The sequence below is a fragment of the Acinonyx jubatus genome, chromosome C1 (assembly GCF_027475565.1).
Source record: "Acinonyx jubatus isolate Ajub_Pintada_27869175 chromosome C1, VMU_Ajub_asm_v1.0, whole genome shotgun sequence".
Taxonomy (NCBI): Eukaryota; Metazoa; Chordata; class Mammalia; order Carnivora; family Felidae; genus Acinonyx; species Acinonyx jubatus.
Window position 1 is genome coordinate 95,063,303 of NC_069381.1, and position 25,373 is coordinate 95,088,675.

The following is a 25,373-nucleotide window of genomic DNA, read 5'->3' on the forward strand; positions in this document are numbered from 1 at the left end:
GGAAGCTGATTTTTACAATATTCCTGATTAAGAAAACACTCAATTTCTTCTCTGACAAGGTGGAATGAAGGAAAATGCTATAGTTTCTTCAGTATTTTTTGTTTTGGAAGGGGATGTACTGGAGCCCAAGTAGCTGCATCCTGCTGAGTTATGCGAGAGACTTGTTCACACTCGGCTGTTTAGAAGCTTCTAACCCAGTGCTTAAGCTGCCTGTGCTGCTGGGCTAGTGGCCATGGACCAACACTTGTGTAAAGTACAGGAAGAATGAATTTCTAGAAAAACGAAACAAGACAGACAACCATAACATTTTTATTACATTGTTTTATTAATTTTATTAATTTTATTAATAATTTTATTAAATTACAGATTTAACGGACATAAAATCACTCTGTCAAACTGCTGTTAAGGTTTCTAAATGTTACTCGATTTCTGTGCTTTGTCATGGACCAGTAGCAAATAGTTTATGGATAGGCACTGATCTGCAGACCACTTTTACAGGAACAGTGCTGTAACCATGTAATGACATGGTTATGAGTCATGATGGGGATTGGTCTCCCTCATTTCTGGAGATTCCTTTTATTCTTACTAGTTTGAAACTGAGGACTGGGCTTCTGTCCCTTGAGGCCTTCCTGACTGGAAGCAGCTATTTAAAACACCTTTTCAGCTCAGCCAGCAACCCCTGCCCTAAAGCTGCTTGCTTGCATGATGGAGTGTTTTGTTTGTTTTGCTTTTTAATTTTTTTTTTTTTAATGCTTATTTTTGAGAGGCAGCACAAGCAAGGGAGGGGCAGAGAGAGAGAGGGAGACAATGGAATCTGAAGCAGGCTCCAGGCTCTGAGCTGTTAGCACAAAGCCCGACGTGGGGCTCGAACTCAATGAACGGTGAGATCATGACCTGAGCCAAAGTCAGGATGCTTAACCAACTGAGCCACCCAGGCACCCTGCATGGTGGAGTTTTTGGTAGCATCCTGCTTGTTTTCCAGTTCTGCTGTCTTTCTGGCCAACGCACTCCGGCTGGGCTGCTTGTGACTTTTGTTATAAGGGAAACTGTCACAAGATAGGTTAAGGGGAAAAGGAAGTGCATGGGTCATCATAAGGCTAAGGGAAGAGGAAGTGCATCATGCTGGGAGGGACATGGTCCGACACAGGGGATCTGATGTGGACTTGGGTAATCGCGATAGTAAGGCTCCACTGGGGAAGTTTCAGCTGCTATTGGAGGTGTTCAGCCAACCAAGAAATATTTCTTGAAATCCCCAGGACAGAAGGTTCTCACTTTATTTAGTTCACCGACCATCACCAAGACTAGTTGCACTTTGACAAAAAGAGGCAAATAGGAAGCATTGATCACAACTATTGCCAGCAGGAAATAATGCAATAATAGCAAATACATTCTGTCTGCTACCCTTTCCAGATACTGTTAAGTGCTTTGGCCCTTGATCTTCACAACTGTCCCTTTGAGGGAGATATTCTTACTCCCATTTTACAACTTGTCCAACAAGCAGCTTGTCCAAATTTATCTAATTAGCAAGCAACAGAACCAGGAGCTGAAATTAACACTGCATGATTCCAAAGCACACATTTTTTCCTTATGCCAAAGACAGGGAAAATGTGAGCTTTTATCACCTTTGTCATTTAGTCTTTGTTAGAGGCTGAACTGTGTGTCCCCCAAATTCATATGTTGCAGCCCTCAATCTCTAGTACCTCAGAATGTGACTGGACAATCTCTTAAAGAGGTAATGAGGTTAAGATGAGACCTTGAGACCTTTAGGGTCGGTGCCGGTGCTAATCCAGTATGACTGGTGTCCTTCTAAGAAGAAATGTAGGGGCACCTGAGTTGGTTAAGTGTCCGGCTATTGATTTTGGCTCAGATCATGATCTCATGGTTTGTGCTGACAGCATGGAGCCTGCTTGGGATTCTCTCCCTCTCTCTCTGCATCCCCCCATCAAAAATAAGTAAACATTAAAGGAAAATAAAAGGGAAAAAATGTGATCACCAGACATGCATGTTCACCGAGGAAAGACCGTGTGAGGACGTAGCAAGAAGGCAGCCATCCGCAGGCCAACAAGAGAGAACTCAGAAGAAATCAAAGCTGCTGACACACTGATCTTGAACTTCTAGCCCCTAGAACTGTGAAAAAAATCAACTTGTTTCAACCACCAAGTGTGGGGTACCTTGTTATGACAGCCCGAGCAAACTAATAGTCTTCAGTAACCCAAGCAGGTCAGCAGAATTTTGTTGTAACTCAGGCTATGTGATTTGCCTGTGGTCACGTACTCCAGAGCCCAGATTTTTTTTTTTTTTTTTTTTAATGTTTAATTTTGAGAGAGTGAGAGAGAGCAGGCGAGGGGCAGAGAGAGAGGGAGACACAGGATCCGAAGTAGGCTCCAGGCTCTGAGCTGTCAGCACAGAACTCGACGCGGGGCTCAAATCTATGAACTGTGACATCATGACCTGAGCCAAAGTTGGACACTTAACCAAGTGAGCCACTCAGGCTTCCCAAGAGCCCATGTTCTTTATACTGGACCACATTGTCCTCTGACCCCAGTTGGTGCTTTATATACTGAAAAGCCCTGTAGAGAAACTGGAAATGAAACCGAGGAACACTGGTTGGCGTGCTTGTAGTTCTGACGCAATGCAACGTGCACACATCACTAGCCTCACCGAAATTCAAACAAAAGGCGACTGCAGCTCCGAACAGTGCTTGCCAGAATGCTGGAAACGGACGTGTGTTTACAGCGTAAGTGCAAGTAGAGTGCATCTGGGAACAAAGAGGCAGGTATTTGAAGCATTCAAGAGTAAGTGCCTTTAAGCTCCTATTTTATTCTTCTCTCACAAGAAACCAGGTTTTTAAATCAATAAGTAGAATCCCGTGTGTGGGATGACCGGCTGCTCTTGAGTTCTTTGCCAGCTCAAGTAGTTTAATTCCATGTCCCTTCTAAATGCTCCATCAAAACCAGTGCAAATTCCTCCGTCTCAAAAACAATAGGCTTGCGGTTAAGGTCAGCAGTGATCTAGGCTAGCGCGAATTATTTATTCTTTTGGGCAAGCTCCAGAGACAAGTGCACGAGTGTATATTCTATGCCAGAAACCGTGTAGAGAGGCAGTACAATTGTCAAACAGTGAATTACTGTTGCTTCCGGGACCCTGTTCTTTATACATGGAACCTGAGGGTGACTCAGGGACCACACATGTATGCTTTCACTGGAAAGGAACTTCAAGGTTAAGACTCAAGTGTGCGGTGCTGAGAATTTTGGAGAAGCGCAAAATAACAATAAACAGCAGACCTGGAGAAAAAGCAATGCCTCGTGCTGGCAGGACTTTTGCCTACTGGACCCCACTCCTCCTAAGCACCAGTTTTTTCCCACAGCTTGTCTAGACCTTAGTTGCCTGTCTCACCTGCCAAATGTGTGCTATTTCCTAAAGGTCCCTTGAGCTTGAAAGACTAATACCCAGCGAGGTAAGAAGTTTGAAAAGCACCTCTTGATCTTCCCTTGTGGAAAGTGTCAGTGTTCCTTCCTTTGAGCAGCCCTTAATTTAGAGAAGACCCTAGGAGCTGGCTGGGCACATTACTTTCTTCCCTCCGGGGAAGGGATTTTTTATAAAGGGAAATTCCAATTGAAAGAGGACTGATTCATTTTGCCCTGAAGTCCTTTCTTGTGTCCTAAGTTCTAGTGGATGCCAAGACCTGTTGAAATGGTTCCTGAGGGTGGCGGGAGAATTTACGAAAGGCGTAGAATTTCTTGTGTAGCCCTTGAAGGCAGGGTGTGGCTTTAGGATACCTTTGCTTTAGAAAACAAACCTGTCTGTTTTCTTTCTGTCTCTACTAAAACCTCCAGTTCTGAATGTTTCCTCCCTTACTGCTGGTCTTACCCTTCCCCCACTCCCAGTGAGAGAGTCTGGGCAGAAGAAGCTAGGAACTGAAGTCTGGAAGCTGCCACTGTGGTGGAAATCCCCTCTTTTAGCTAGGCAGGGGCTGCAGTTTTCTGCTGGGACAGCTGGCCAGGGCATGAGGATTCCCTGTGGTCAGCCAAAATTTAATTTGAGTTTCCCTGGGCGCTCCTGCATTTACCATATGGTTTTAGAAGTCAGTGGTTAGGAGCACTGGCTTTGACGTAGAACAGAGTTGGACTACAATCTTCCAATCCCTACCACTCTGACCACTTGTGGGAGCTTAAGTGAGTTCCTTAGGCTGTTTGTGAAACCAGTTTCTCCTTATCTGTAAAGTAGAAATAATCACGCCTACCTGATACCGTTGTTGAGAGGATTAGATGAGTTAATACATATAAAGTACTAAGCACAGTGCCCAGCACTGCACTCAGTAAGTTTTGGCGGCTGTTAGCTATTGTTATGGGGACTTGGGATGGAGAGCTCCATTTTCCCTTCCTTCCTTTCCCTATCCAGAACAGCACAACAGTTTCCTCAAAGAGTCATGTCAAGGGTAGCCCTGGAGATGTGGATTGCTAGCTGGATTTTATTTAGAAACCAGACACAGTCTCTTCAAATGATGACCAAGTGAAAAGTGCCCTGAGCCAGGAGTCCATTGGACCGGGATTCTGACTGGCTCTGCCACTCGCTGACCACATGATCTTGGGAAGTCACTTGACCGCTGGGTCTTAATGTTATCCACCAAAACAGAATTTGGACTGTTACCAGGTGCTCTCAAGAGGCCCCTTCCAGCTCTGAGTTTTACTGTAGTTTTTCCAGGTGCATAAACCCACCCTCACCACTGTCCCCATTGTGTATTTGTTTCTTCCAATTGTTAGTGGTTCTTCTTAACTCTTCCAAGAGGGAACTTACTTTATCCGAAGAATAATAACCACAAACACTTGCATGGGACTTTATAGGGGACAAAGTGCCCGTGTGGTTTAAATGAAGGAAGTGGGAAACAAAGGAGAAATCTTATTGTTTAATCGAGAAGTTTTGAGCCTCCCAGAAAGTATATTGTGTGAACTGACCTCCAATGAGCACTATTCCTCAATCAGGGTCTTCCTCGGACCACAGATTCTACCCTGTAACGTTATTCTAATGATTATGTAAGAATTCTCTCCCAGCAATCTGTGGCAAACTGAATTGCTTTTCAGAATATTCTCTTCGCTACTTAATATGTTGGCCTCATGCCAAGGTAGATGATGCCATAGGGAAAACTAGAAGCAGAACCCTTGGTTCAAATCTTGGCTACTTTGCTTACAGGAAAATCACTCAATTTCTTTAGGTCTCCGCTTCCTTCTCTGCAAGACAGCAGTGATAATAATACTCACCTCAAGATCTCACATCAAGACTGTTGTGAGCACCAAGTGGAATCGTTTCTACTGTGGAGAAGCAAACACTTCAGTTTCAGTCATTCTGACTTATTTTGGAGTATGGCTTCTTCTGAGCCCTTTGGCCAGTCAGTGGACTTCACTTGTTCCATGAGGGACAGATGTAGCTTTTTTAATAGATTCAAACACCATTCTAGTTTACCCAAGGTTCCTCAGGGTTGACTCTAAAGGGTGCCCCTTGTTTGAATGGTCTTCGGGCTGAAGAGGGCCCAGCAACAGCTTGTAGGCAAAGACTTCTTGTCCTCTGAGGGCCCTCCCTGGATACTGCACGCAGCTACTGCCCCCAGTAGCATGAACTGTGGCTTTGTCGACAATGAGAGCTTGAAAACTTTATGTATCTTGTTTTCCAGTGATACTCAAGAATTCAACAAACCCAGTTGGTAGGAAGCTAAGTTACTGGTCTGGCAAAGGATTGAGCAGAAAAACCTAAAGTAAGAGGATTTTTTTTTTTTTTTTTTTAAATCTCCTTGCTCAGTTTGGGAGCTTGGCTTACTTTTCCTGATACTCTGCTACCATCTGGCTTGGATTTTCTTCAGGCAAAAATAACTCCATGCTGATTTTGAACTATTGGTTTATTATTGATGTCTTTATAGACTCATCCAGCTACTACTGAATAAGTATTTTTTTTAATGTTTATTTTTGAGAGAGAGAGCATTAGCCAAGGCGGGGGGGGGGGGGGGGGGCGGGGCAGTGCAGAGGGAAAAGAGGACAGAGGATCTGAAGTGGCCTCTGTGCTGATAGCAGAGATCCCGACATAGGGCTCAAACCCATGAACCATGAGATCATGACCTGAGCCAAAGTCAGAGGCTTAACCGACTGAGCCATCCAGGCGCCCCAGCTATGACTGAATAAATGGCTCACAATGAAATGTGTGTCCTTGCTTGGTGTAGGGCAGCTCATTTCAGAAATGTAAGGACAATCAGCAAACTCTCCCCAGAAGGAGGCTTTATCCACCGAAAATCCCCTTTCCCAAGCTAGCCAGAGAGTCTAAGGTTTAGGATAGGAGAAGAGGATCAGATGGGTTTTCACCTGCAGGGTGGGGCTGCAGGGAAAACTGGAGGGGTTTCTTGCATGTTTGCTCTTGAGATCCAGATTTTAGAATATGTCAGGAACAGCAGCGTCACACAGGTCCCTGGCCACAGAGGAAATCCCGTCCCAGTGACAAGCCAAGACATCTCAGCCCTTGACTGTCTCATCAGTAAACCATGGGAGGCTGGTAAAGGGACTGATGGGGTCCTCTTCAGGGTCCGCTGCCATTTCTTGCCTTTTAATCCTCTGAGCATCTTTTTTTTTCCGTTTATCCTGCTGAGGCGGATTGTGAAACACCTACACATTCGTTTGAACCAGAACTGGCCTCCAGGGGGCGCTTCAGTACAGCGAACGGCAGCTGCTGGCAGCACCTCCGGCGATATCCTTATATAAGGGGGATTCACGGAAATCAGGCTTCTCTAGCTGCACGATACAGGGAAGATCTGGCCTTTGTCACTGTTCATGCTAGGACCCTGAAAAGGTCAGGGGGCGCAGGGGCCTGCAAAAGCTCCTGGCTCCAAGTAAAGGAACATACATAGGTTTAGGCTCTGGCCGGGCCGGAGCCCAGAGCAGCTTGGCCAGGGCAGCAAGGTTTGGGCTTGGTCTGCTGGGATAACGAGCCCAGAGCTTCAGGCTGCGTCTTCTTACATCCAGGAGGCCTTGCCCAGGCTCACAGCCCCAGACGAGGCGCTTAGATTGGCCGGCAGCCTGCCCAAGATCTGCAGACATGGTAGATAGCACCTGGGTTTAAATCCTCTCCCTCTGCTCCCCCACACACCTCATTCTCGCCCTCTCCTATTTACAAAGCACTTTTTCTTGTGTGATCTCATTTGCTGCTCACAAATTCCCCGGGAGGAGGGACAGGGTGGGGCCCTCCCTTGCTCTCAGGAGCCCTGGGAGGACACAGTGCATCATGAAGATCCCCTTCCTGGTCTGTCTCTCCCAGCAAATCTCAAGTTCCCTGGGGGCAACTACTGAATTCAATGTGGTGGTTTCAGGGCTTAGTGCTAGGTGCTTGGCACGCTGGAGGTGTTCAAAATTGTTTACTGAATGAATAAATATATATGTTTAATTTTTTTAATGTTTGTTTATTTCTGAGAGAGAGACAGAGTGTGAGCAGGGGGGAGGGCAGAGAGAGAGGGAGACACAGAATCTGAAGCAGGCTCCGGACTCCGAGCTGTCAGCACAGAGATGAATGCGGGGCTTGAACCCACAAACTGTGAGATCGTGACCTGAGCCAAAGTCAGACGCTTAACCGACTGAGTCACTCAGGTGCCCCTGAATGAATAAATATTTACGGATGAAAAAAACCTAGTCCAGGGACAGTACATGGTAGAGTCCAGTGTAGAAGTCAGAGCTTCAGGCTTCTGGGACCAGAGACACGGTTGTACTTGGTGCTAATGACAATGTGTGGTTTTTCAGTCAGCCGTAGAGTTTGCTAGTACATAAAGGGACCCATGCAGACCTGTCTTCATGTCCAGCACTCAAGAACATGAGAGCTGTACTCTGGGTCAGGCGCCAGGGCTCCAGTTTGCTGTCTGTCAGATGGACTTGGGATATGAGTGGGTCTGGGGGCGGGGCCAGCCTTTAAGAAGCCTTCCTCAAAAGTATGGGGGAGGGGTGGTAGGTACCCCGTGCTCCCAGCTATCAAAACCTTGCTGTCTTTAACTGCTAGACAGTCTGGGGGGTAAAAAGCTCATCCAGATGTCCACTCTACCTGACTCCAACCCATGAATTAGCACTCTGTTGTTTATTTAAATGTACATATTTCAGGTAGCTTAGGACTCTGCAAGGAGACTACATAGATTTAAATCCTAGCTCCCCCCACTTTTTAGCTGTTGGCCTTGGGCAAGACAGTAACCTCTTTGTCCCTCAATTTCTCATCTTTTAAGTGATGATAGTAAGAGTATTTTTTTTTAACCTTTTAAAAGATGTTTATTTATTTTTGAGAGAGAGAGAGCAGGTAAGGGGCAGAGAGAGAGGGAGACACAGAATCTGAAGCAGGATCCAGGCTCTGAGCTATCAGCACAGAGCCCGATACGGGGCTCAAACCCACGAACTACAAGATCATGACCTGAGCCTAAGTCGGACATTAAACCGACTCAGCCACTCAGGCGCCCCTAAGAGTATTTGACTCATACAGCTACTTTAGGGATTTAGGGAACTGATATGTATTATAACAATTAAAACAGTACCTGGCAATAATTAAAGGCTCTAGGAAGTGTTCCACTGATCTCTCTATAGCATCCTGGATTTGAGAACTGGCTTGTGTTCACCCTCTGGGAGCTCTTCATGATTTTGTAGCATTCCTTGGAATTCCTGCTTTTTAGCTTCCAGGGTCTCAATTTTCTCCCACACAGTTACAGCTCTTTGGAGGTCTAAAGAAGAGAAGAAACAACTTGAAATGCATTTTTCTGCTGATCGGAGCAGTGGCATTATCTTTGTTTAATGTACAGCCTCTCCTGGTGGCTCCAGTCAGAGTTCAAGTGCTTTCTTTTCTACAGCAGTGCTCACCACATAGCACATAGTAGGTGTTTCATAAATGCTTATGGCAGGAAGGAAGGAAGAAAGGAAGGAAGGAAGATACAGAGAATAATATTCACACAGAGTGCTTTATACAGACAAGGTCCCTATGGAATTCACACTTGTCCCCTAAGACCTACTGACTAAGCATGAAAATCACCAAAGAAATGTGATCAGCTTGGCAGAGAAGGAGGGCGGGGGACGAGAGAGGAGAAACTGGAGCGGCCTGTTATCTGACCGAAGATACCAGTCTTTCCACTGTACATGGTTCCATTGCTGACGGTTGCATCAGCTCAGGCCAAGATGAAACCCTTTCTGCCGCTCTGGGACATGGAGGGCATCTCCAATTGCTGTCTGCCTCAGAGAGTTGTTTTTCTAGGGGTAGTTTGTCCTTTGTCTGGTAGCCTAGCCTCTCTGGTGCCCTTCTTTATGTCTAGAGACCAGCCAGCTCACCAGACACCTCTGTGAGGTTTGGCAAGAGAAAGAGATGGGAGGTGGACAATGCTTCAGGACAATTCTTCAGTGGAAGGCTTTCTGACCTTGGCAATCTTACTCCAATTCTTAGGCCAAATTAGACTCCTAATAGATCCTCACCCACAACACAGATCCTCTAGCCTGAAAGGCTTAGAGTAGATGGAGTGTAACTAGAGACTACTCTAGTTTGAGGTTCCGTGAGGGACTTGAAATTGAAACTCAACAGAGCTTTTCTAGTAAACACCCTCGCTATTTAATCAGCTAGGTCGTTGATGGTAAGTAGGACTGTCTCAACTGGCATGCCAACTCTGATTGATGGATGATATCTGCCTGGGGAATTGCGTTGGAGAGGGATTCTGAATCTACACCATCACACCTGGGGCTTAGGACCAAGTGCTGTGATCAATCAACAATGTCTGTCAGAGATGCAGGAAAGGGAGTGGCCCCAGGAGAGGTAGATACTTACCTGCTTGGGTTGCTAATGAGAAGCGGAGGCTGTTTATTTGGAAGTTGGGAAAACAAAGATGGTTGAATGGTCAAATATGCTCATTTAAGTAAATCAAGACAGACGTCGAGCAATTCAACTTTTGGGGGGAAATGTGGTACCATCTCAGGAAGGAAGGCAAAGAAGGAATAAGGGTGGGGACAGACTAGTGTTCTGGTTTCCCTGCCTCTGTAGAACCCTGACAGTATTCAAAAATGGTCAGGTGGAGAGATAACTGGCATGACAACATTCGATGGTTGTTCGGAGTTGGAGTTCAAGACCTGAGCAGATTCTAGACTAGAGAGTCAAGTCATTGACAAGCAGATGGAAAAGCATAGAGAGTGTCTCTCAAATGGAGGACCATGAATCACTTACTGTCCATGAGCTGTTATGGGTCTTTTGCCTTGAAAAATAAGCAGGGGTACAGAGAGAGAGTTCCACGGTATACAAGTTTGGGAAGCCCCTATCAAGAAAATTTTAAGGAGTTAACTGTAGCCCAAGGTGGCTCTTGGCCAGGGGAGGTTATAGAAGAGAAATGTAATAAGCTATGAAAGCAAAAATGTCTGTTGGTTTCGGCTCTGAAAGGCCTTGAGACAATCTGAGGCGTTAGGTTTTGGTTGGAGATGTGGACGGTTGTGTGCTAGAGACATAGTGCAATCAAAGTTGGGGTTAGGGAAATAACTGCTGATACTGTGAAGAAAAGATTGAAGAGAGGAGAGCTAAGAAACTGTTACATGGTCCAAACAAGAGGTTTTAACACGCTGACCGAGGGCAGTAGCGATGGGAATGGAAAGGGAGGGCCAGAGTCAAGAGCCATCTCACCGGTGGTATTGGCAGGACCAGGCTGGCTTCAAGTAGCCCTCAAGTTCATGAGGCGTTGTGCTCAAGGACACCGACCAGAACTTCCCTGTAATCATGAGAGTGAACCCCACAGAGTGGGAGGTAGAATGCTGAGATGGAGTGTTTGATTAGGCAGAAAGTAAAACTTCTTGCTGCTAGAGCCGGTTAAACCCTGGAAGAGCCCCAAGGGCACTAGCTTGACTCTTGTGGAGCTCTCTCACCGGCCCCATCCTGCTCCCGGAGAGTCTATAATTACTATTAGCACGTGAATGTCTGAGGGGCCTTAGAGCTCAGCTAGTCAGAGGCTTTCAAATCTGACTGAACCTCAAGATCCTCCATAGAGGGGCGCCTCGGGGGCTCATTGAGTTGAGCGTCTGACTCTTGGTTTCGGCTCAGGTCATGATCTCACGGTTTGTGGGTTTGAGACCCATATGGGGCTCTGAGCTGATGGTGCAGAGCCTGTTTGGGATTCTCTCTCTCCCTCTCTCTCTCTCTCAGAATAAGTAAATAAACTTGAAAAGAAAATTAAAAAAAAGATCCTCCAAAGAACTCATTGAAATTCAGATTCTCATCTCCATTTCTAGAGACTTGGATTCAATTGGTAGAGCCTGGGAATCTGCATTTTACGATGTCCTGAAGTGGTTCTGATATCAAATTTAGGAAATATTTAGTCCCGTCCCTGCATTTGACAGGTGAGTGAACTGAGGCCCACATTGGAGCCAGGGTTTGCCCAAGGCCCTTGCACAAGGGCACCAGTTAGTGGCAGGGCTGGGACTAATCCCCAGGCTCAGGCCTCCTCTGGCACATCATGGACCAGTACTTGGTCCCATTGCTTGGCTCTAGGCTGAGAGCTATACAGCGATTAAATGGTTCACACGGTTCTCCTATTGCCCACACTGTGCGGTCCCCCAGGAGACATGTTGCTTAGGTCTAGGACATACACAGAAGCATGTTGAGGGTAATAACAATAATAATGATAATAGCAGCTAACACTTACTGTGTGCCAGGCATTGCTCCAAGCACTTTACATGTCGAACTCTTTTAATCCTCACATTAACCCATGAGGTGCATATTTTCCCTATTTTAGAGAAGAGGAAACCGAGGCACAGGGAAGCTAAGAGGGCAAGGAGCTACTTTGACCATGTCACATTCAGGTGATTGTTTCCCTTCCTTGGGCCACTCTGAGCCTCTACTTCCTTTATTCCACACATTTAGAGCTGGTTCCTTCCCCTCCACACCGCCCTCATCGTCAGCCCAGGGAGCCACTCAGAGCTGAGCTGGGGGAGGTGGGGGGTTTGGCCACAGCATCTCCCCCGGTGCCAAGCTCCACTATAGACCTCCCTTTACTGAGGCCAGTGAGCCTGGAGGGGACTGCAGCTCAGCCAGGCAGGTAGGAGAGAGAGGCCGCTTCTCCTCCCGCCCCCCCCTTGCTGCCACATTCCCTTGTCGGGGAATCCATTCTTCGGTGGGGAGTGGCTGGGTAGGGGCACATTCTTGGCCAGAGCAGAGGGGAGTCGTGTGTGGCGCTTTCGATAAGCTTTATTACAGCTGAGGCACATGTTATATCACTGTTGAGACCTTGTCTAATTCTGTGAGTCATGCCCCTGTGTTAGAACTCACATGTTTCCTTTTGGGCCTAGTGAACACAATTTCTCTCTCCTGGAGGTGCCAGTGGTGAGTTCTCTTAGCTGTGTTCTTATTTTTGCAGTGGCTGCTAGGAAGTTCAGGATTCTCTTTGTTGCTTCGGTGAATGCTCCATCTGATTTTGAGTTGGTGACAAAATTAGCTTCCTCCCTATAGTTTTTCCTCCAGTTTTAATGGTTATTTAACCTCTGAACTAATTTTAATTTGCCATGTTTCTTTTTCTTTCAATTTTACTTATTTATTTTGATGGAGACAAAGCGTGCACACATGCATGCAAGTGGGCTAAGGGCAGAAGGAGAGAGACAGAATCCCAAGCAATCTCTATGATCAGCCCGACACGGGCCCAGTCCCACGACTGTGAGATCATGACCTGAACCGATATCAAGAGTCAGTCACTCAACCGAGTGAGCCACACAAGTCACCCAGATGCCCCTAATTTGCCATGTTTCTAACTATAACATATGAGAGCGTCTGTTTCATTGCCCTCTTATCTGCTAATCTGACATTTTTAATAGGTTGTTTTTGGTGGCTATTTAAATTCTTATGTCTTTGTTGGGCATTTTTCCATGTTAAGCTATTTTCTCCTATAAACTTTTTTGTTTATCTCCTGTCTTTCTAATCTAGGTGAAATTAGTGGTTCACTAATGTGTATGAATTCTTCAAGTGTTAAAATTATTTACCTTTGTGTTGTAAATTTTTTTTTTTTAATTTCCCGTTAGTGTATGTGCTTCTATTTTAAGTTGCCTCAAATAGTTTACCAGAAATAAGCAGGGCAGAAAACAACACAGCAATCTTATGAGGTGATTATTATTATCATCCCCACTTTACAGATAGGAAAACTGAGGCACAGATTAGTTAAATAACTTGCTGTCTCACATAGCTAACAAATGATAGAGCCAGGATGCAAACTCAAAGACAGTACACCAGTGTTCCTTTTTTTTTTTAAGTTTATTTATATATTTTGAGAGAGAGAGTGAGAGTGGGAGGGGCAAAGAGAGAGGGAGAGAGAGAACCCCAAGCAGGCTCCACACTGCAAAGAGCCTGATGTAGAACTTGGACTCAAAACTGTGAGATCATGACCTGAACCGAAATCAAGAGTTGGACACTTAACCGACTGAGCCAGCCAGGTGCCCCACTACTCCAGTGGTTCTTAATGAGGGATAACTTTTACCTCCAGGGAATATAGGAAATGTCTGGAGACATTTAAAAACAATTTTTTTTAATGTTTATTTATTTTTGAGAGAGAGAGAGAGCATGAGAGGAGGAAGGGCAGAGAGAGAGGAAGACACAGAAGCTGAAGCAGGCTCCAGGCTCTGAGCTGTCAGCACAGAGTCCGACGTGGGGCTCAAACTCACAGATGGCGAGATCATGACCTGAGCCAAAGTGGGACGCTTAACCAACTGAGCCACTCAGGTGCCCCTGGAGACATTTTTGATTGTCACAACTGGAGAGTGGCTTCTATTATGTAGTGAGTAGAGCCCAGGGACCCTGCGAAACATCCTCCAGTGCACAGGCCAGCCCCCACAACAAAGAATGGTCTGGCGCAGAAGTTAACAGTGCTGAGGCTGAGGAACCCTGTGTAGAGCAGCCATTAGTGTATATCATCTCCTTGGGCTTCCGCAAAGCGCTTTAGCCTGGTTCTCTGTCCTTGATCTGCCTGTTTAACTGAAAATGCCTCAGGATAGGGTGGGCGATTGTAGCCAGAGCGACACATGCTGACAGGTCAGGGAGTGCAGGCATTCCAGGGGACGCATGCTGGTGTTCACGTAGCCCAAAGAGCGCAGACCTCACAGGAAACGATTTCTGAAGGCAGGAAGCGAAACCCGGAAAGCCTTCATGTCCATTGTTATTGCGGGTCCAAAGAGGGGCAGGGGCTGCAGAAGGAGCTGCTGGGCTTATTACATGGGGAACAGCGCCCCATCCCATGACAAGGGCCGGCCGGAGAACCCCAGGTAACTGATGCCCCACACAGAGTGCTCTGTGTGTCCCTGCACACCTGGTCCTCGCCCCTGCACTCTGCCTGTGGCTTCCTTTCTCCCAGCATCCCAGGCACTGAACCCTACATCTGCCTGGCAGGTCTCCGGGAGCAGATCCCTCTTACCCCCGCATCTCATCTAGATACTGAAGCTCCCTGAAGCAGGAGGAGTCCTGTTTCTTTTGTGCAAATACAGAAATCTCCCTTGCAGCCTCCTGGAACACACTGCTAGAAGAAAGCTCCTGATTCTGGCAGCTAGGGCATCTCTTTTGGAAGGCGGTGCTCTTGTGGAAAGAACACTGCACAAGGAATTGGCAGGCCGAGGCTGCTGGTTTGTGTACTCAGAAGCCCTGCGTGGGGCTCACTGCAGGCCTGAGTTACATTTGTCTCCTCTGTGGTGCCTGGCACGGGGCTTTGCACGGGGCTGGTTGTCAATAGTTACTTGTTGGATGGAATAAATGCATCACTGCTCTCCGCTCTGCTCCCCTGTCTGGACAGATCGAAGCCATCTCCACAGATGGACTCAGGTGGTGGCAGCAGTCTGCTCCAGGCCAGAGGATGCGGGATACATGTCGATTGTATGGGATACATGGCTGACGGCTTACCAGTGTCTTCCTGCCTGCTGTGCGGGCACCTGGACACAGTGCTGAGTCCTGCCCCTTGTCTGCGGGCTTGAGTCCGCCTACCCCATTCCACCTCCCTGGGCTAGAGGATCTTGGAGGCCAGGGGCTATTAGTGAATTACACTCAGAGTTATTAGGGAGCTGCTCTGTGCCAAATACTGGGCTGAGTGTTGCAGACACAGCAATTAATGAGAAAGCCATGGTCCCTGACTAGCGGGAGTAGAGATTTTGCACTAGCAACTACAAGGGGGATGCGTGTAATGAAAGAAGAAGTACAGGGGAGATTGTCACTGTTTGCTGCTGATACATAGAAATACTAGAAATTCAATGGATACAATTTTTTTTAATGCTTATTTATTTTATTTTTGAGAAAGAGAGAGAGAGAGGCAGAGAGGGAAAGAGAAAGAGAATCCCAAGCAGGCTCCACACCATGATGTGGGGCTTGAACTCACACGCTGTGAGATCATGACCTGAGGTGAAATCAAGAGTCAGACGCTTAATCTGCTGAGACCCAGTTGCTCCCAATGGATACAATTTTTATCTTAGAAGCCACACTTGTGTCCCATTCCTCAATGCTGAGGTCGCCCATAGGCAAAGGTGGGAGTCATGTGCATGGCCTGATTTCACGGAGACTACAAATGCATCCACCCCAAAAACGTCCAGGTCCAGGGCCTAGTAGGATACAGTTACAAAACTATGGGAATTTAGAAAAGATCTGGTTTTGAATTCTGCCTCTTCCTCTTCCTCTTCCGGTATGTTAATGTCTCTGAGAGAAACTTCCCCGTCTGTAAAATTTGAATAACAATAACCATCCCCAGCAAGGTTGACTCTGTTTAGTGACTCAGCGGGTACCTCTTGGGACTGGAAGTTGAGTTACGAAACAGAGTCAGCCTTGGGACAGCCCTCCTCTTCTATGAGACCAGAAAGCCCCACAGCCAGAGCAAGGTTAGGCCACAGACAAGGCTGTGTCCTAAGAAGCAATGATTAAATGTCCATGTTGGTTGAGGGACAGGCAAAGGCAGAAGCTTGTCCTCTCCCTGATGGGCTAGTTTGTAGACAAGCCTTAGCGACCCTAGGTCAGGGTTCCCATATGGTAGTGGTAACACTGGTGACATGGGGAGTGGATGAACATTTCTGATTTTGCAATCTATCAGTGATTTTGATGTGTTTTGGGAAAATACAAGTAGCATAGCAAACTCAAGATTGTATGAACATTTTTGTTTAGAATGACGTTAGGTTTTTAAAAAGAATTTTGTTTTTTTTTAATTTTTATTTTAAAAATTTTGCTACTGTTTATTTTTGAGAGAGAGAGGGAGAGCATGAGTGGGGGAGAGGTGGGGAGAGAGGGAGACACAGAATCCGAAGCAGGCTCCAGGCTCTGAGCCATCAGCACAGAGCCCGACGCGGGGCTCGAACCCACAAACCGTGACATCATGACCTGAACCAAAATCGGATGCTCAACCGACTGAGCCACCCAGGTGCCCCAAAAGGTGAGTTAATTTTAAAAAATAGGTAAATGCTTGTTCATCTGGCACAGTGATAGAAGAAAAATCGTAAAGGGGGTTCACAAATGACTAAAATTTGAGGAACATTGACCTAATAAGCCTCTTTATATTAGTAGCGAAGAAACTGAGGTCAAGAAACAGACCTGGGACTTGAACCAGATCGTCGGAGCTCCAGGTGGTGCTCCTCTGAGCAGCCAGGGCTCTCTCACTTCGTTGGGCAACCTACACTAGAAGGTACTTTGCTTAGGGTTCTTTTTTTTTGTTGTTATTATTAAAAGTTTTATTGAGATGGAACTCACATACCATAAAATGCAACCTTTTAAAAGTGTCTAATTTAGTGGGTTTTAGGAAGTTCATAGAGTTGTGTAACCAACAGCGCAATCCAATTTTAGAACTTTCCATTGTCACCTTGAGAATCTGGGTAGCCGCTGAGTAGCCACCAGTCCAAGAAAAATGAGGAGGTTCATGGAGTCAACCCAAACCCAACCTGTACCTGGAGCCCAACCCGAAAGAGCCACAGATGATCCACAGAACTGTGAGGCAGAAACATCAGTGTATAAACGTGTAAGTGACTTTGGAGTCAAACATGTCTCGTTTGAATTCCAGCTTTTTAATTCTATCATCTTGTTACTTAATGTCTCGGGTCTGTTTCCACGTCTTTAAGGTGGGATAGAGTTGCTTGAGGGTGAACGTGGTTAGGCGCAGAGCCTCTCACACAGCAGGGCTTGGTAACGTTGTTGGCTGCCCACAAAGCATCGATTCCCCCGTTTCTTACACCAGTTTTTATTTAGGTTTCCCATATGTCCTCCTGTGCTCCCTGGGAAGCTGACCGCACCCTGAACTTCAGAGCCAGTCGTGACTGGCATAAGGGAAATCCCAAGTCTCTTGCTACCCATTGGCTCAGGAACTCAGGTGTAACCCGGTCAGCAGAGGGCACTGGGCTGGCCCCAGCCATGTGCTCAGGAACGGGTATATGCATCAATCAGGTTCTTAGCTGCAATAGCAGAAGCCCATCTGGGTGATTCAGCACTTGGAAAGTTTATAGAAAGGACAGTGGGTGGCTCACAAGATCATAGGGAGAGCTGGAAAGCCAGGCTGCTGGGAAAACTGGCCCAAACCATTCCGCAGGTCACAGCTGACAGGTGCCACCAACACCAAGCTCTGGATGAAGGCGCTACAGACTATTCTAGATGCATCTGTGCCAGGAGCTTGACTTTACTCTGCAGCCACAAATGCCTCTGCTGTGTGTATGTGTGTGTGTGTGTGTGTGTGTGTGTGTGTGTGTGTGTGTGTGGCAGGCTGTAGCGGGAGAGCAGAATCATCTAGTTTCTACTTTGGGGAGGTGGGACTTATAATTTCAAACTTGTCCTAACAAAGGGAGAACAAAATCTGGCTTCTACCTTGGAGAGGTGGAACTTATAATTTTGAACTTGTCGTAACAAAGGATGAGTGTTCAAAAGAGCCAGGGTGACCGCAAGCATGACAGATGCCTACCACAAGATTTGTTCCAGTTTGAGAAAATGAGGCACAAGGGGGTTGTTTGTTGGGACTTCTTATAAAGGATCCTCTTTATTCATAAAAGGGACACAAGAGGAGACTCTTTTCTCCGGACATTGTGATGTGTTGATGTGGAGTCTGGAGAGCAATAAATCACTTTGGCATGAGGGAAGCCAGCCTGAAAATGAAGCCAATACACAGAGGACGGGGGGGAAAAGCAAGAGGGGAGCAGAGAAAGAGTGCCAAGCCACTGTCCTAAGCTGATTCTGAAGCTATCCATGTGCCTGATTTCCAGGTACATGAGCGAGAGTTACTTGGATGGTCTGTTGCTGGCAGCCAAAGGCACCCTAACTGAGGCAGAAACAATTACATATGGAGACAGTGAAAGGTGAGGAAATCAGAGGGAAGACCTGGGTTCTAGCCCCGTTTCTGCCTTGTGCCTCCTACCAAAGCATTAACCTCTGAACCACAGTTTGGCTTTTTCTCACAAGAACTGTTGTGGAGTGAAACGAAGGGTGTACGAGTACCGCGTAGAGGAAAGTGCAAAGGATTCTTCTTCCCCACAGGCCCTTGTAATCAAACAAGACAGGGCCAAAAACAGGGCAATAAATGAACAAACAAACAGCTGTTTTCTCAAAGGCTTTAACATTCCAGGTTCCCATTTGGCCTAAGTTTTCATGTGTTCTCTATACTTGGCAGCTGGGTGGGAGGTAGTGGGAGGTAGGAAGGAGACGGAAACGCTTTGAAGTAGAATTAGGTCAAAGCTGATCATTAAACAGTGTGTAGATTTGGGGAGTTTGCTTTTTCCTTGTCTCTGTGTTCTTAAAGAAGCCCAGGGAAATGGTAGGCTCTCCTTCAGGGGGAGAAGGAAGGAGGGCGCCAGATGCGTTTTACTTTCTTCTCTTCGATTGTCCTCACAGCAGGTAGGTAGGGAGGTTTGCCTCCATTTCTCAGATGCAGAAATGGTTCCAAGAGGTGAAGTCACCTCTGGGTATGAACTTGAACTTAGTGCCATGAGATTCCGGACCCCATGCTCTTTTCAGTACACCCCCAACCCCCGCCAGCTCCCAGAAAAACATAAAAAGGTACTTACTCCAGGGGCGCTGGGTGGCTCAGTCGGTTAAGCGTCCGACTTCAGCTCAGGTCACGATCTCACAGTCTGTGAGTTCGAGCCCCGCGTCGGGCTCTGTGCTGACAGCTCAGAGCCTGGAGCCTGCTTCAGACTGTGACTCCTTCTCTCTCTGCCCCTCCGCCTCTCACACTCTGTCTCTCTCAAAAATAAATAAACATTAAAAAAAGAGGATATTTACTCCTTCGGTACTTCAGCTCTAAAAGTTTAAACAGAAGCTTACCAGGAAGGCTGAGGGAAGGCACAGTCTCCTCAGGTTAACTTCAAATGTTCTTTTTCCCCGAGGGAGGCAACTGTGGTATCAGAAGAACATGGTCATATTTGTAAATACCAAGTATATCTTTGAAGGACACTGGTCATAGACGGTGATCTGAGGGTGCCAGGGAAGGGAGGCTGGCCACTGAGGAGGAGGAAGAAACAGACACTTTTCACTGCTGGCCCTTTCCTTGCTAAACATCGTAGTATGTGTGTGTCTTACCTACTCAGAAAGTAAATAAACTAAATGATTGTTGGCATTTAGGTCACACGTCTGCTGCTTCCCAACAGTGACCTGGGCTAGCCACTCTTTAATGTTTCCTCATTTGTAAAATGAGGATAAAAGTGTCTGCCTCTCAGTCCTACTCAGAAGATTAGATCACATCATGCACATGAAAAGAGCTTGGCATTTATTAAATGCTCAGTAAACAGAAGGCAGTTTTCCAGACTGCAAAGCTCTAGCCATATGAAAACTACAATCAGTAAGTTATTATTGCTTTTTGGCCACGGCATTTATACAAATAATTTTGGAATATTTTTCTTTTCAATCTGGACTACCTCCTAGGCCTGAAATAGTTTGGTAAGTCCACCATGAGAATAACCCATATGTTAGAGGGAGGAACATAGGTGTGGAGTCAGACAGATCTGACTTCAGAACCTAAGGCTGTGTAACCCTGAGCAGGGCACTCGATGTTTCTGAGCTTCAGCTCCTAATCAGCCTTGGGATGATTGGATCCTTGTGAGTGGTCTTTGTTTCTTATCTGATGCCCATCTCCCAAACCGGATCCAATTCCATAATGTATTAACCAGAAGTCTTTTTGGGCAGATACGGGGGAGAAGATACAGATCATACCACACAATAAAAATTAAGTCAAATTCTCCATCAGATTTCCCAAATTCCTCTTTCTTACCAGTGGTTTTCTCTTTCCTTCCCTTCACCTCTATGACTTCTTTAAACCCCTTCTGTCATCCAGAGCAGTTCATCTCTACCCTCAGCTGGTGTGGCCCACTCAGCAAAACAAAGACCGAGCAGAAGTTCCTGTCCTTGACTGTGTCTCTCCACAGGTGGGATGAGGTGACCTCTGTTCAACCTGCCACACGTAAATGGGGGATGATAATACTTATTGTGCAAATGCATTGTGAGGATGGGTAGAGCTGGAATTCAGGTCCAAGCTTTCTGACCTCAAGTGCAACATGCCTGCCCACAGGTATTTCAAGACAACAGAATATTGTAGAATCTTGATTCCTAGTTCTGTTGTTGTTACATTCAATTTTCAGAAGAGACAAAGACAGTCTTCAGAGTATATGCTGGGGTCAGTACAAATTCACGCCAAAGTCTTGCTCTCTGTGTATCTGTGATGCCAGCCAGGGAGACCTGAACTTAGAGTGATGACCCCTGAGGCAGAGTGACATCCTCCATCATCAAAGAGCCATCTTATTATGTACGTTGACTTCTGCTCAGGCAAGAACGTAGACTGAGATGTTTCAAAACTCATCTGCAAGATGTGGGACGTGATAAGGTTTTCTTCTTGGCCTGATGTCCCACTTCCTAAGCCTCCCAGCAAGTTGGGACTTCATTGTAGATAAAGGGAAGGGAAGGGAATCAGAATGAGCAAGCCTATCCATGGCGTTGGCAGAGAGGCAAGCCAGGGAAGACGGTCAGCAGTAGGACCCGGAGGAGAGTGTATATTAGTTTCCTAGATCTGCTGCAGCAAAGTACCACGGACGTGGTGCCTTAAAGTAACACACGTTCCTCTTCGCATTTCTAGAGGCTGGAAGTAAAAAAAACCAAGGCACTGCCAGGGCCATGCTCTCTCTGAAGGTGCTGGGGGAGGATCCTTCCTTGCCTCTTCCTACTTTCCGGTGGTGATAGGAATCCTTGGTGTCCCTCATCTGGTAGACACATCGCTTCAACCTCTGCCTCTAATGTCACATTGTGGTCTCCCTGTGCGTCTCTGTATCTCTGTTATCTCTTTTTATAAGGACACCGATCATTGGATCAGGCCCACCCAAGCTAGGATGACCTCACCTTAAGTAATCACACCTGCAAAGATTCTATTTTCTTTTCTTCTTCTTCTTCTTCTTCTTCTTCTTCTTCTTCTTCTTCCTTTTAATGTTTATTTATTTTTGAGAGAGAAAGAAAGCGCATGTGTGCACGTGCATGTGAGCAGGAGAGGAGCAGAGAGAGAGGGAGGCAGAGGATCTGAAGCAGGCTCTACGCTGTCAGCTTAGAGTCTGACTCAGGGCTCGAACTCATGAAACTTGAGATCATGACCCGAGCCAAAGTCAGACTCTTGACTGACTGAGCCCCCCAAAGGTCACATTCACAGGTCTTGGGGATTAGGACTTCAACTTACTGTTTCGAGAGACACAATTGAACCCACAACAGAGTGCTCTTCCTTATTTAATTTTTTTTAATGCTTATTTATTTTTGAGAGAGAGAAAGACAGAGAGTGAGTGGGGGAAAGGTAGAGAGAGGGAGACACAGAATCTGAAGCAGGCTCCAGGCTCCGAGCTGTCGGCACAGAGCCCAATGCGGGGCTCGAACCCACGAACCGTGAGATTGTGACCCGAGCTGAAGTCAGACACTTAGCGTACTGAGCTACCCAGGCGCCCCAACAGGGTGCTGTTCCAAGTTTCCTGGCAAAGGTGTTTGCTGAAGTGATTCAGTAGGTAGTACCTAGCTAACAGTGATGGAAGGAAGGGATGGGGGTGGGAAGGTGAACTTGTGGGGAGCAGCTTCTGCATTTTCAAAAATAGGGCAATGGAAGGCTGAGTGCCAGCTCAGTCTTTCCTATCCTCCCCTCTTCCTGGCAAAGGCAGATTTTCAAAACTAACATCTGAAGTGCTAGTCTTAACCTGACCCGTAACTTCAAAATTCATCTGGCAAATTGACCTGTTCATCATTTATAAGGCACAGTTTCGCAGGATGGCTAACATTCCCTTCAAAGGTGGATGTGCGTGTAATTCATTCCAGTTTTTAAGAGAGATCTCCCAGAATTCTGCTCAGATTTATTGTCGAATAACAGTTCTGAAAAATTGCATCTGATGCTGACTCAGGCCTGGCAGGGAGAGTTGTCACAGGCACTGGGTTTTGGCATCGATCTGTGCCTTCCCAGTGAGAGAACCTCGGGGGTGGAAGCCCACAGGCCCGATTGCCCTTTCAGATTAATATTTAATAGGATGACCTCCCCCCTCCCAGCCTGCCAGCCCAGATCGGTGCCACAAGCCAAGGCTCAGCCTTGCTGTGCACAGGGGCTGCGAGGAAGACTTGGCAAAATTTTAATTAACTGAAGATAAACATACAGAGGGAGCGTGAGTCCATTAGCCGGCACCACCACCCAGCGAGAAAAGGCCTCGCTAATCACACGCCACAGCAGGTGAAATGACCTGCAGACCAGCAGCGTCCATTTGCTTTCAAATTAAAAAACGTATTTTCAAAATAAATACGTGTGGGGTCTCCGTTTGTCATGTGGTTTCTCCCGAAAAGCGGGAAAGCTGGGATGTTAATGAACAACCGTTTTCAATATTTTTCTTGCCCAGGAAAGCCGAACCCCCGAGTGCCAGTGCAGCAAAATAAGGCTGGAGTTGCCCTTCCCCTGGAGGAGAGGGACGCTTTTGGGAAGCCAACCAAAGGCAGTGAGAGACTGAGGACCGTCCCGGAGGAGAAGTACAAATAACACGGTTAGCCTGGGCCGGATCCGCTGAAACCAGAAGTGGGGGAAAAGGCAGGTGTGGCATATGCTGTTTGCTCACCACCACGGAGACAATTGACCGACCTTGGTTTGGATTACGAAATGGCCAAGTGACAGGTCTGGAGCTTAAGCTTTCGATATCCTAAAGAGAGGATTTTATACGGTTTTAGAACATGGTCCGAAAGGGGGTACTTCATTCACTCACTGTAGTATATATTCGTCACTTATTATGGAACGAGTGCCGGCCAGGTCTGTCTGGAGACACAGCAGTGAGGGAGGTTTCACAGTCTCTGTTCTCATGCATTCTAGTTGGGGGAAGTGGAGGACAAGATCAGGTGGCAACTAAACGCAGAGACCTGGGTGGTGAGAAAGAGCTGGTTGTGCAAAGACCTGGAGGACAGTCGGGGTTGGTGGGGGGGGGGGGGGGGGGGGGAGGGGGAGGGGGACAGCAAGTGCAAAGTCCCGAGGGAGGGAGGAGCTTAATCTGTTGGAGGAATGGAGAACAGGTTAAGTGGTTGGAGCTCAGTGAAAAAGGAGATGAGTAGTAGAAGAAAAGAATGGAGAAAGGTAAGGTTAAGGCGATAGGGTTTTATTCCAAGTGCAATTCTGCATGTGAAACCTGTCATTCCCAGTAGATTCCAAGCGTCCAGAGGGCAGAGTCTGTATCGATCTTGCTCACTCAATACCTAGGTTGCATTCCAGGACGTGTGCTGTCTGCCTTGTCATTATTACTCTTCTTTTCTTCTTCTTTTCTTTAATCCCTTTAGTATTATAGGTATAAGTATGTAAGTTTTCTCCCCGCAAATAAGTTGCAAACTACTTAATGGCTCAAACAGGGATCCCTCTTCTTCTGACACTTCTGTCGTGTGGTGGGACAGCCTCCAAAGACCCTTGCCTTCTTGTGTCACCTCCTTTCACATCGAGTCAGGGCTTGCCCTGTGTGACCAGTAAAATGAAGTAGAAGGCGTAATGTATGAGCCTCAAGATAGGCCCTGAAGTCATCACAGCACCTGGCTTGGCCTCTTGGCTTCCCAGAGAAGCCAGCTGCCATGCCACGGGGACTCTCAAGCAGCGATGTGGCGAGGCCCACGTGGACAGGATCTCAGGCCCCCCAACAAGAGCCAGCGACAATTTGCCAGTCCTGTCAGTGAGCCACCTTGGAAGTAGATCCTCCTGTCCCTGCTAACACATGACTGCAAACTGACCCTGGGCCGGAATTACCCAGCTGAATCCTTCCCAGATTCCTAACTAACAGGAACCATGCGAGATAATAGAGGCTGGTTTTTTTGAGCCATTGAGTGTTGGGTGATCTGTTAGGCGGTGACAGATAACCAGAACGCCTCGCAGAAGGTCAGGCACGCGGTAGCTACTGCGGGTGGGAGCACAGCCATGAGGAAGTGCTCAACTGTGGCCCTGCCATGTGGAACGGAGGGCGAGGGACACCTGAGGTAAGGGGAGGGCAAATGCTCTGCCCTGTGGGCATCTAGGAGCAGGTCGGTAAGAAGAGACCGTTAATGAGATTATTTAAGAATAAATGTGGAGGGCAGAATTTATCAATTATTGTCTCCTGTGAAGGAGCCAGGAGCCAGGGGATTCAACCAAAATATATCTGTAAGAATCTAGAACCTGTGTAACTTCTCCAAGTTGGCGGCTTTTGTTTTCTCCTGGTTCAGTTTTATGGGGTGAGATGCTGTTGAATATCTGTTTAGGACGACAAACAACAAAGATTCGGGGAGAGATTCTGTCCCACCCAATGGTGGGGCCCACCAGGAGGGGAACCAAGTGGGGTGGGGGTGGGGAGACCCTGCTGAGGGAATTAAGTCAGGACTACCGAGAGGCAGGCCTGCAGGGCCTCACAGCTGAAAGCCCATTGCATCTGGGTGATGCCCAGAATGAGACCATTTCAGTAACTTCCTGGGGCCCGGGCACAGCCGTCCTCCGAATCTGCCTTCTTCCTGAGACTCCCCGCCTTTGTCAGAGCTGGCATCTCACTGGTGAAAATGTGCAATCATCTCAAGTAGCAGTGCGAGGCGCATGCCCAGCAAATTCTCCTCAAACAGCCCCCACGTTTGTTTGGCTACTTATTTCTGTAGTGAGTTGATACGGTTCAGTTGAGGTCTGTTGAATTCTTGTTTGAAAATAAATTTGATCTGGAGCTTCCAGGTATCAATCCAATCCAAGTTGTGCTGGTGAGGTCAAGGCCAGGATGAGAGAGGGTGCTGGGCCCGGCCTTCCCTCTGCTTGCCCTCGCCCCTCCCCCCCCCCCCCCTTACTGTCCCTAAGGCCCTTCCCAGGAAACCTAACGTTCCGAAGATCATAGCTGGGGAACCACAGATTGAGGATGTTCCAGAGTCTGCCACACTGTTTTAATAATCTGTCATTT

General features: G+C 47.0%; 1 long non-coding RNA gene across 1 annotated transcript in view; it reads left to right on the top strand.

Annotated features, from left to right (window-relative positions):
* Positions 1-794: 794 nt before the first annotated feature.
* LOC113599066 (uncharacterized) overlaps positions 795-25,373 on the top strand; it is a 37,967-nt gene continuing 13,388 nt past the window's right edge. The window contains exons 1-7 of the long non-coding RNA XR_003419789.2: positions 795-2,795; positions 5,669-5,749; positions 11,253-16,399; positions 16,528-16,648; positions 16,807-16,978; positions 18,207-18,299; positions 22,839-22,979. This is a non-coding gene — a long non-coding RNA (uncharacterized LOC113599066). The remainder of the gene's footprint in view (positions 2,796-5,668; positions 5,750-11,252; positions 16,400-16,527; positions 16,649-16,806; positions 16,979-18,206; positions 18,300-22,838; positions 22,980-25,373) is intronic.